The sequence below is a fragment of the Microcebus murinus genome, chromosome 17, assembly GCF_040939455.1.
Source record: "Microcebus murinus isolate Inina chromosome 17, M.murinus_Inina_mat1.0, whole genome shotgun sequence".
NCBI classification, from domain to species: Eukaryota; Metazoa; Chordata; class Mammalia; order Primates; family Cheirogaleidae; genus Microcebus; species Microcebus murinus.
In genome coordinates, this window is record NC_134120.1 from 55,848,397 (window position 1) to 55,860,933 (window position 12,537).

The following is a 12,537-nucleotide window of genomic DNA, read 5'->3' on the forward strand; positions in this document are numbered from 1 at the left end:
AATAAGACATGGATTTGTTCTCCAGAAGCGCAGTCCATTGAGCACAGCCCACAAAAGACAAGCTCTGAGATAATTCCGTATGATGTGGCCAATAGTTCTCTACTTTTCTGGTGTTCAGAGACACGTATTCAAGTGGAGCTGTGGCGTTGCCCGAGTAGAGACCTCACAGAGTCTGAGAAGGTGGTCTGCACTCCCCATCCACCAGGCCTCCCGGGAAGACCCGGGGCTCCTGCTTCTCAAAGTCCCAGTGTCACGATCTCTCTCCTTATCCATCCAGCTCTAACCAGTTCCCTTCACTGCTTCTATGGAGACGATGATAAAACTCAGCCAGAGTTCAGCCTCAAATCAACGAGTGAACATCCACAGTGCTAGGTGCTAGGGGCCACAAAGACCAGGCCAACAGTGGGGAGACCCTGCTACCCATAAATGAATCCCAGGGGTATATACGCACATAAAGCTCTATAGGGACATAGGTAAGGGAGAAATTAATGCTGATGGAGAAATTAGGGGCTTATTGGACTTCCACATAGTCTTTGGAACCAGATCTGATTGTTTCCTTTAGTCAAATTCACTCAAACATGCCAGCATTTATATAAACATCAGTGCTTTTCTCAGTGATTCTGTGGGATTCCTAAAATGCACATCTATTTAGTCTAAGATGAAACATTGGTTATAGGATGAAAAAAATTAAACATGCATTCCTCAGCTCTCAGACCTCAACCACAAACTGAAATCCCAAAAAGAGTCATTAAATCACAATGCGTGCTTAAAATAACAAATTTGAAATTAAAAGAAAAAAATGTTGTAAGGCATTAAGTTTCAAAATGATATCTGACAGTAATCCCTTCTGAACTTGGGTCTGGACATCATTTGGGGCCTCTGAAAACATCACGGGAGAGACTGGCAGGGTGTCCCAGGAAGGAACATGGACGGGCCTTGCTGAGTGGGAGTTTAGACAGTCGAGGTGCTTGGTGCTCTTGAGGGATCCGGTGTTCCTAGCAGATGTTTGTGTGTGGACGTCGGAGTCCAGAATCAGCTTTAAAACCTCATAGACAACCCTTGCTTTCTTTTCTTAAAGATGCTGAGAAAGTAGAGGAACAGATATAAGTGGGTTCACCTGGGCCTGTGAAGATGACATTTTGGATCCAGGAAGGACAAACCAGGTGCCCTTCTTGGAAGGACAGAGCAGTCCTTGGAGCAGTGGCTCTCAATTCCTCAAAGAGGACATGTGCGTATCAACGTCACCTGGAAGCCTCTTACAAACTTCCACCCTCTGTCCCTCTGGAGAGATGGGGACTTTCTGGTCTGTTTCAGCTTTTCACTGAGAACCCCTGCCTCGGGGATGCCAGCTGGGCTGTGGCACCACGTCTGCAGGGGAGGAGAAACAGCCACTAGAGTATGCAAAGCTTCAGCCTCATCTACCCCAACCTGCCACTGACCAGAGCCAGAGGACGGGATACATTTTCATAGCCTTCCAGTAATGATACTGTAGCCAAAAATAATTACCTTCTGACTTTAATTGGTGGCTGGGTACTTACAATCTCTCAGAGGAAATCCAAAAAAATATTGCAAGGTGAGGGGGTGTTGGCACCTTGTACCTGGCCTGGTCCAAGGTCAAGTCAGGGCAGCCAGGGTTGAGGGGGTGGTGATAGAAGTAGAAACCAAGTCTTAAAAGGAATGCTTAGAGAATGAGATGTTTGCTGGAGGCAAAAAACAAAGGATGGATGACAGGGCTTCCTGCAAATGTTTACAGCACTATTGTGGGGAAAAGGGAGCAGCTTTGTTTTGCTTGGCTCCAGAGGATAGAATTAGAACAGATAGGAAGAGGTTATAAAGATCCAGACTTTGCATCGACATAAAACGAACATCTTAACAGAGTTGTTCAGGAAAGCAATGGTCACCCTCTAGGGAGGGAGGGGTCCCGTCTTTGAACTTGTTTGAGAAGAGCTGGTGAGCACCTGCGGGATCTCAGAGGAGGCACTTCTGAGCTGGTTCAGTTGAAGCAGATGACCTCCAAGGTTCTTTCTAAGAGGTGCACTTGATGTTTAGAAAATAGCCATAAAGAACCACGGTGGCTTCCTGTGCTGATTCTCTGGGTGAGAGGAGCAAGGGGGTTGATTTGTCCATTTGTCTGCAGGATGAGTTCTTTCTGAGTTGTCAAGTGGGAATGCTGTAAACATTCTCCTATTCTGTTCTATATTTGTACAAACAAATGTGTTTTCATGGAAACTAATGTAAATATGTGCTTACTAATGCATGCACTCTACCCAAGCACTGACTAACGGAGACTTGACTTCCTTTTTCAACTCAAATATCTAAGCCCAGTTGTTTTAACCATTAATCAACTAAGAAAAAAAAATTCCACATTTGCCTTTATTCTTAACTATAGAAATTACTGTTAACAAAGCCAAAGCCATGGCACCTTCCAGACAAGGAGGGAGACAGACGTAGTCAGAGATGTAACAGTGTGTCGAGAGCCCAGAACAGTGGAGGCCATTGTTTAACAGAAAAGCCCCAAGTGGCACCATCCTACAGCATAAACATGGACGGCCAGCACTTGTCCCTCTAAGAGTCACACGACCGCTCAGAAGGTTTGGTCATTGTTAAGACAATAGGCACATCAGTCATATGGGAGGCAAGGGTGACCATAAGGTCATTTTTACCAGATGATACCTCAATATCCAAAAGTAAATGGAGCAGGAAACAATTTATCCAACAGTCAAAATGCCAGAAGCATCCATACACCAGGGTCATTTTACAGGAATTGAAAAATGAGCAGTAATTTTAGAATTTGCACCACCATGGCAGTGGAAGGATAATGTGCTATGGTCGATGGGCTGGAGATGTCCTAATCCGTGGGCTGCAAATGACCTGTTACCGGGGAGTTACCCAGGTACCACCGCGTAAGCGAGTGATGGAGACACACTGAGGTGCATGCTAGCAGAGCAGGAGTGGCTCCCTCCATTGAACTGCTTCCTGGGGTGAGAATTTTATTCTGTTCATCAAACAAAGATCATTTCCTACTGAGCTGAAGAGATGCTCCACATAAATGCAGAAAAGTAGAAATCTGAAATGGAAAATTGTCACTAGATCAAGCATATAATACTGGCAGATCTTTTCTAAAGAGAAACTCATTTTCCACATACTTTATGACAGATCCTGATGATAAGAGATCCTGCCAAATGCTCTGCTGCTCATCATCAAGATTTCTAGGAAATAATATTTCCATGCAGCATCTTCAATTTGATGTTGTTTTTGGGGCCACGTCTTAGGAAATAAGGGAGGATCGCAAATTATGACTTTCGAAGTAGAAACCACAAATGAACCTTTGTCTGTAGACTTGGCATGACAGAGAGTGTGTGCACTGCTCTGGAAAGAACTCTCGACACAGTGGAGGTGGGTTCAACTTAGGTTCCCCAAGTTACGAGGCAAGGGGACCTAGTCAAACCACTAAACTTCCCAGAGGCTCCACTCCCTCCTCTGCTATGTGAGAGCCACACTTGGCCCACCCACGCCTGCACAGCCGCAGGGCTCCACACTGCCTGCAGCACGAAAGCAACAAAGGAGTAGGAAGAGCACTGAACGTGGAGCCACAGAGGAGCTGGATTCCTGCTCACTGCTCCCTGACTCCTGAGACTGGGAAACTTCTTGATGTCGCCAAGACTTAGGTTTTTCCATTTGTTAAATGGAGATTATAATCCCTAACTTTGGGGGAGGTTATGAACATTAAATAAGATTACTTTTAAATGCTCCCAGCAGAGTGAACTGACAATAGAAGGTGCTGAACACCAACAACACGACAGCTAACATTTGTCAGGCGCTCGGTGCGTTCCAGGCACTGCGCTAAGTGTTTCACATACATTCTGCCACTTAATCTTCATGACAGCCCTAGGAGGGGTAGTGTTATGAATTCTACATATTTATGAGGAAATTGAGTATTAGAATAGTCTTGTAATTCACTAAATGTCACACTATTATTGCTTTTTTTAAGGAAGCGCACCAGAAAATCTTCATCCAAATGAGGATAGCGACTCTAGGAGCTGCTTGACGTGTCCTGGCAGTTGACCCTGTTCCACTCTGGGGACAGCATCAGAGTGAGTTAGCCACGAAAGAAAATGTCTTGTTACTTTATATTTAGTTTATATTTATATTACTTTATATTTAGTTCTCATTTTTTGCCCCAAAATGTTAGTACCCAGGTTCTTCACTTACCTTTATCACTAGCCTCAGCTCAAGAACGACTTTATTTTATATCACAAATCTAGACACCATCCAGAAACTTTCCATGACTTTAGGCATTTGACAAATCTACTTTAGGGTCTAAATTTTCTCCACAAAGGAAGTTTTGAGCAGAGGAAGCACTGCTGGGCTACACATAAAATTTCTTCAGGTGATTTTGGTTTCAACAATCTGATTTATTCTCTTAGAATGGCATGTGACACTCTCAGCTCTGGGGCTCCTATTTTCCCAACACAACACTCTCAGCGGCCCCACCCCTGGGGCCGTCTCCTCTGGCCTGCCATGTGGCTCTTGCATGAGTCATTTCAAACCCTGAAATGAAGCTTTTTCTTTGAGAGGTATGGGTTGTTTTTTTAGTTGTATATTGTGTATAATATGATGGTTTGATATATTTATTCACAGCGAAATGCTTACTATAGTCAAGCTAACACAGCCATCATCTCACATAGTTACCTTTTTATTTTTGTGGTGAAAGTACCTAAAGTCTACTCTCTTAGCAAAGTTCTAGTATACAATAGAATATTATTAACTGCAGTCCTCATGCTGCATGTTAGAACTCTGGACTTATTTTTCCTACATTATTGCAAGTTTATACCCTTGGACTTCCAACTTCCCATTCCCCCCTCCCACTCTGGTAGCCATTGTTTTACTCTCTGTTTCTATGTATTTGAGGTTTTTTCGCTTTGTTTTATTAGATTCCACATATAGGGAGATCATGCAGCATTTGTCTTTCTGTGCCTGGCTCATTTCACTTAGCGTAATGTCCCCCAAGTTCACCCATGTTGTCACAAGTGGCAGGATCTCCTGTTTTAAGGTTGAATAATATTCCATTATGTGTGTACATACATATATGTGTGTGTGTGTGTGTGTATACACCTATACATGTCACAATTTGTTTATCCATTCATCCACTAGTGGACACTTAGGTGGCTTCCATATCTTGGCTGTATGAATAGCGCTGCAGTGAACATGGGGGTGCAGATATCTTTAGACGGTTGTGATTTCATCTCCTTTTTTTTTTGAGACAGAGTCTCACTATGTTGCCCTGGGTAGAGTGAGTGCCGTGGCATCAGCCTAGCTCACAGCAACCTCAAACTCCTGAGCTCAAGCAATCCTGCTGCCTCAGCCTCCCGAGTAGCTGGGACTACAGGCATGCGCCACCATGCCCGGCTAATTTTTTCTATATGTATAAGTTGGCCAATTAATTTCTTTCTATTTATAGTAGAGACGGGGTCTCGCTCTTGCTCAGGCTGGTTTCGGACTCCTGAACTAAAGCAATCCGCCCGCCTCGGCCTCCCAGAGTGCTAGGATTACAGGTTCATCTCCTTTGAATGTACACCCAGAAGATGAATCACTGGATCATATGATAATTCTACTTTTAATTTTCTTATTACCTTGATATTGTTTTCCACAGTGGCTGCACTAATCCACATCCCATCAACAGTACATAAGAGTTCCCTTTTCTCCACAACCCTCACCAATACTTACCTCTTGTCTTTTTGATAAAAGCCATGCTAACAGGTGTGAGGTCATATGTCATGGTAGCTTTGATTTGCATTTCCCTAATGATTAACAATGTTTTTCATATACCTGTAGGCCATTTTTATGTCTTCTTTGGAGGAATGTCTATTTAGCTCCTTTTCCCATGTTTTAACTGGGTTATTTGTACTTTTGCTATTGAGTTTGAGTTCCTGATATATTTTGGCTCTTAACCCCTTATCTGATATATGTTCACAAATATTTTTTCCCAATCCATTGACCCTTCATTTTGTTGACTATTTCCCTTGCTCTGAAGAAGCCTTTTAGTTTGGTGCAATCTCACTTGTCTATTTTTGCTTTCGTTGCCTGTACTTTTGGTGAGATATCCAAAATATCCTTGCCAAGGCTAATAATGATATCAAGGCGTTTTCCCCCTATGTTTTCTTCTAGGAGTTTTGTAGTCTTATGTTTAGATTTTTGTGTGTGGTGTTAGATAAAGGTCCAGTTTCATTGTTCTGCATGTGGATATTCAGTTTTCCCAACACCATTTATTAGAGAGACTATTCTTTCTCCATTGTGTCTTCTTGGTAGCCTCCTTGAAAATTGGTTAACTGTATGTGCGTGGATTGCTTTCTGGGCTCTCTATCTGTTCCATTTGTCTATGTACCATTTTTATGCCAATATTATACTGTTTTGATTACTGTGTCTTTGTAATATAATTTGAAATCAGGAAGTGTGATGCCTCTGACTTCATTTTTCTTTCTCAAGACTCAGGGTCTTTTGTGGTTCCATATCAATTCTATAATTTCTTTTTTTCAATTTCTGTGAAAAACATCATTGAATAGGGATAGCATTGAATATATATATCACTTTGAGTAGCATGGACATTTTAACAATATTAATTCTTCTAATCATGAACATGGGCTATCTTGAAGCTGATGGAGCTTCAGTTTCACAACTCCTCATTTCCAGGAGCCCCTTGGAAAACCCAAGAAAGAGTTGTAGCAACTTCGTGTTCTTCCCCTTTGGAAGGTCCTCAACACTTAGAGTGTAGCCTGAGCAGACTGTCTGTTTTCCTTTCCTTCTCCTACCCAAAGCTGGCTACTTCCGGCCCTGGGACATGTGCAAATTCATTATGCGCTGGAGAGCTGTGCTGCACTTTCTCCACCACAGCTGTACCTGCTATTGTCACAGGGGTTTTCAGTTTACAGAGCTCTTTCAATAGTATTGTTTCACTTGATACTCCTACCAATTCTGCAAAGGAGGTTTAACAGGTATTAGAATCACATAAACATATTAGGTGAGGCCAAATGGTTTAATATTTAAGACCTGGGATTTGACATTATTCAGACAATTATAGGTTCCTCTTCCTGCTGGCTTTCTCTCCCTTCTCTGAGCCTTACTATTTTCAAAAATCAAATGGCGATACTAATGGCATCCGCCTCAGGATCTGTGTGGATTAATTGAAATATGGCTCAGAGAGGTGAACACAATGCCTAGGCTACCCAGTTATTAAACAACAAGTCTCCTGCATCATGGCCCATGCTCTGTCCGGGGCACCCTGCTCTCTCTTCTGTCCTGCCCACTTCTTCCAGTGATGAGAAGGAGAAGACACAGGAGCAGTTGGCTACTTGCTTCGGGCCATGGCAAGAGTTCAGCGTGACTACCCTAACATCACAGGCTGGCAGTGGCGTTGAGTGGTGCTGGCAATCCAGCTCTCAAGTCACCTTCCTGGACTCCAACCGCAGCTCACCCTTTACTGTGAAAATCATGACCTTGGTGCATTCCCTTCCCCAGCTCCCTCACCTATAAAATAGAGACCATAAAAATACTCAATGCAAAGTTTTGTTGGGAGTATTAAATGAGTGACTGCATGTAGGATGATTACAGAAGCACCCAGCCAGTGAGAGCTATTGTTATTATTGGCCAGAGTCCACCTTCCCCAGGGGTCCGCTGTCAGTGGTCTTCTGTGCTGACCTGCCCCTTTGTTTGAATCTGCCTCCAGGCCATCTTTTGTTAATTTTTTTTTTTATGATATCCTCTTTAGGAGATTCCAGAATCTAAGGGGGAGGGAAAGCATAAAATATATTACATAAGGGGAAGGAGGGAGCAACTAATCCTAACTCATCATACTTAAAAGATATTTGTCACAAACATGGCCAGCAGCACCCATGCAGTGGCTGCAGTCACTAATGGGTCCCATCAGCCGTCAGCCACAGCCCCACACCCTCCTACCAGGCCAGCCTCGCCGCGCCACCTTGCCACGGCTGGTGTTTGTGAGCTCCGCGAACAGGGGTCCGCTGAGGGCCACTGAGGCCCTGGACTCAGGCTTTCTCAGCCTCTGGTCGTGAAGGACTCAGGCTCTCACACACCCAGGCTGCCTCGCCTTACCCAGTGCCAACTCCTGGCCCAAACCTGGGGTCTAGAGCAGCAGGTGAAGTGTGCCGAATGGAGCCAGGGCCGCTAGGCTGGGGACTTCTCTCTGGGTTGTTTCAGAGGCGTCTTTTGCACTCCTACCTGAGGCAGCCAACCGTCGCGGAAGTTGTCCCAGTTATGTAGGTCTCCTCTTAAAAGCTCTCCGTGTGTCTCTTGCCATCCATAAATATATTCTTAAATATAAATTAACTAAACGAGTCTCAATTTAAATGAACTTGTTAATACAATTTATTTTATATAGCTATTTTTAATGTAAGTAATTTAATATTGCTGATTTTATTATGCAGGAGGGTGGTGGTTGTGCCTTTTTATTATGTGCATGTTTTTATTTTTCTTTAAATGCACTCCCAATTAAATGACTAGCAGATTGTTAGTCACAGCCCTATAAAGAATCCCTACATATTTTTATGAATGTGGATAGTAAACCAAGTTCTCAAGTACAGATTCCTAGTCTTGCTGAAGGTCTTCATTTCTGACTACTTGCAGTTATCAATAGCACATGCTCCTTTGTTAGTATGTCCCCCCTCACACTCTCAGGGACCTGAACTCCCTGAAATGGGAATCGCTCCTAATTAGAGAGTAAAGATCTCCCTCCCTTGCTCTCAAAAGAGTGAAATAAATAGGAGAGAGAACTCTTTCTCTCTGAAAAACTTTCCAAAGCCTGAGTCTGACGAACGCAATCTAACACGTAAGAAGAGTCTCTGCAAAATCACTTGGAAACAGCTTCTATCTCCAGAGCAGCTTGTAAAATGGGGGGTAGGGGCATCGGAGTAAAATGTGGAGACAACCAGAGCCCAGGAGAACTTGACCCCTGAAGAATGAGATTGTTAAGAAAGCTACTTAACAAAAAGGCAGGGGTTCTAATGCCACTTGGACAGTGTCACGGTTTTTCCCAGAACCACTGTCTTTGAAAGACAAGGTTGATAGTGAAACACACAGACCCACCTTGCCTGATTGATATTCCATGTTCTTGGAGATTCCTTCACAGTAATTGCATCTGTTTAGAGTTGTTCCCTCTCTTTTCACCAGGAAATCCTTGGTAACATTTGCCCTGCGTTGGAAATCCACAATCAGCACTTTCTTGAAGGATCCAGATAATTAGCCTCCTAGGTAATTTATTCAGTCTCTCTCTATTTTGTCTATGTTGTTTGAAATATAATAATCTGAAATACATTTTGCAATCACCTTGCCCCTAGCAACCATTTTACTTTGGAGTGATTCATCAGGGATTGAGATCATTGTACCTTTTTAATGGCATGACTAGAAGTTCCAGCCAGCAGGTTCCAACCAACAAGCTCTACAAAGGAAGTCATAATTTGCTTTATTGCTAAACACTGAAAGTTCAGACATAATCTTTAATTCCTAGTAGCAGAATCATGGCACAGACATCCCTCCAGGCCACTTCCAATGTCTTTGTCACTGAGGTTCTCCCCAGGTAGTCTCCCTGGAAGCTCCGGCTGAGGTCCTGCGGGTCTTGGTCTTCAGGCCTCTGCACTGCTATTTCTTTCCTCCAATACTCACTGAACAAGGTTCTATATTAATACATGCTATCTACTCTTTCCTTCTTATTTTTAAAAGTACTTAATATCAAGTTTAGCTATCTGTTGGTGAACACCTGCCACCTGCCAAGCACGCTGCAGATATTTGAACACTCATTGTCTCACCCCCATTGTGCACAGGCAAGCGGGCCCCCTTTCTGGATAAGACTGATGGGCGCAGACGTGCCACCTCCCTGTCTTCCTCTCCTCTCTTCGTGCCTTTGCACTCCTCGCCTCTGTCTAGTTGCTTCTCCTAGTTACCCCGTCCCTCTCCTCTTCCCCGTCTGGCAGAGGTGGCAGCCTTCTAGTTTCCTATGTTATGATTCTGCGGTATGTTTGGGCAAGTGCTACGTTGTCTAGTTTTAGAGATGGAAAAATGAAGGGTTCAGTAACTTGCCTAGGAACACACATATTAGTCCTCAATGGATATGGAACTATCTAGTCTCTTGGTTCCCATTTAAATATTCTTTTCAAAAGTGAATCCTTAAAACTTCATTGCTCCACAGAAGACGGGGCTGCAGAAACGTGGAGTGCTGTGTGCAGTCAGACCCTGGCGCCTGCTGTCGTGGAACGGTGAAAGCCTTGCCTGACTCCTGACTCCTGACTCCTAGGGCGAAGGAAGAACCTGATGCCCTTGGGGATGGCATGTGAGGGGAAGAGAGGCAGAGGCGGAAAGTCTGTGTCAGCAGTTTTGCAGAAGGCGTGTCGCATCTGGAGCCCTGCGCAGCCTCTCACTGCTCAGAAGATGCAGCCACAATTGTGGAACCCTGAGCACTGGAGCCGTAAGTGACCGTCCAGACCCCCACGTCCAGCCCGAGTCCTCCAGACAACATCTTTGGTGCTTTGTGAGGTCCTCTAGAAAGCAGAGCCAGAGGCGAGGCCTCAAGCACTAACCCTTTACTTGGGAGGGCCAAACCCAGAGACGCAGGTGACGAAATAAGAGGAAACAAGACCAGGGACTCTGAGGAGCCACACAGTGGCTCACCACAGCCACAAGGGAGCACAGCAGTGGCGCGCCATGAGTGTCCACAGGGCGCAGAGCATTTCTCCTGAAACGCTGCTGAAAGCAAGGATTTCTTTGGGGATATTCACAGATGGAAGAAGGAAGGGGAATTTGTCTGCCCAGCTGTATCCTGGTTCTCCTTGATCGAGGTTCACTGGGTGGGAAGATGCTTCCCAGTGGCAACGCCAGCTCCTCAGTGATGCTCTGTGTCACGTGGGATTGCATTCGTTCAAGTCTGGAAGTGGAGTGGCGATTTGACACACCTCGGCTTGGCAGTTGGGCATATGGGCCCCAGGGCCCCCAGGATTCTCCTCTGACACCAGTCTGCTCAGGGAGCTTGGAAGAAAAGGTGGCAGTGGTGGTGCAATCCAGGAGAGGCAGTGTCCTTGGACAGAAGGAGGGAGTTAAGGGCCTCTGAGAAGGTGCACAGGGTTTAGGTCCAAAACATCCACTAAGTCGTTGTTCAGCAACTAAGCTACATCTCCAAGGGTGAGTAACTCATTGCTTCGTCAGATAGTCTCTTTTTTTATTAGCAAAAGTCTCTCTGTGATCCATAAGAGATTTAGCATTGTACCCTAATAAGCATCCATCCTGGAACCATGCAGAACAATTTTAATCCATAAGCCACACGACAGTTCTTTTGTTTGTTTGGACTTTGGGGGCAGAGTTTTGAGTTCTCATGGTATCACTGGCCTGCATAGTGTCTCATTTCATTTCCATTATAAGGTGTTTTATATGTATCTGATTATTTTTATGTGTCCTTATTTAAAAAGGATGATCTTTTGTGTGCATACATTTTTAGCTTACACAAAGGGATTGTGCTATACATCTCACGGTGTTTCTTGCTTTTTTGACTCGGCGCTGTTTTTAATACGTACCCATGTTGCTGTACTTGTCCATTCACCTAGGCAGTCACCACGTATTTTGTCTCTTATTACTATGCAAAAAAATATTGTCATGCATGTCATTTTGTAGAACTGTGTAAGAATATTTGGGATTGCTGAGTCATTGGGTATAAATATACTTAGGTTGACTAAGTACTTCCAGATTGATCTCCAAAGTGGCTGTCCTGGCTATATTCCCACCAATAACACAAGAGGTTTCTATATTCCTACATCTCTACCAACATTTGCACTTTCCCACTTTTTCAATCGATGCTTCTCATTTAAGTGCAAAGTGAAGTCTTATGATCACTTCAGTTCATGGTTTCTTAATCAGTAATAATTTTGAATATCTTTTTATATGTTTGGCCTCTTCCTTGAATTAATTACTTGCTTACATCATTTGCCCATTTTTCTATTGGGTTCAGTCTTTTACTTATTTTTGGCAGATTCCTGGTGAGCACAGATATCAGTTTCTTTTTAGTTTATTCATTGCAATTATCTCCTCTCATCCTCTGACAACTGTTTGTTTTGTCTGTGGAGTCCTTTGTTGGCATACATCTTTAATTTTAATAGAGTCATTGTGCTTTTTGCTTTTAAGGTTATGCTCCGTTTTACTTTGTTTCATTTCATGTCTGATGGGTAACAAGATTTGAGGGAGGCACATCTTGCACAATGGCATGAAAACCCAATCATTGCGCTTGTGAACTACGAAGCATCTAAGGTTATGTTTGATGATCCCTTCCCCCTCAGTAATCCATATCTCCTACACTATTTGATTATTTTATAGTTTATGCCTCCATTTTTAGGTCTTTTGCCCACCTTTGTAAATGATTTTGGGTAAGAATTCAGTTTTATTTTTCTCCATAAAAAAGCCGCTCAGTGATATGCTGAAGCAGCTTAGACTGGGTGACAAGAGCTGATTGTTAAATGTTGAGGAATTTGCAATTATCAGTAGTTT

General features: G+C 43.7%; 1 pseudogene; it reads right to left on the minus strand.

The window, feature by feature from the left end:
- Window positions 1-12,208: 12,208 nt before the first annotated feature.
- LOC142861806 (uncharacterized) lies at window positions 12,209-12,295 on the minus strand (annotated as a pseudogene).
- Window positions 12,296-12,537: the final 242 nt, after the last annotated feature.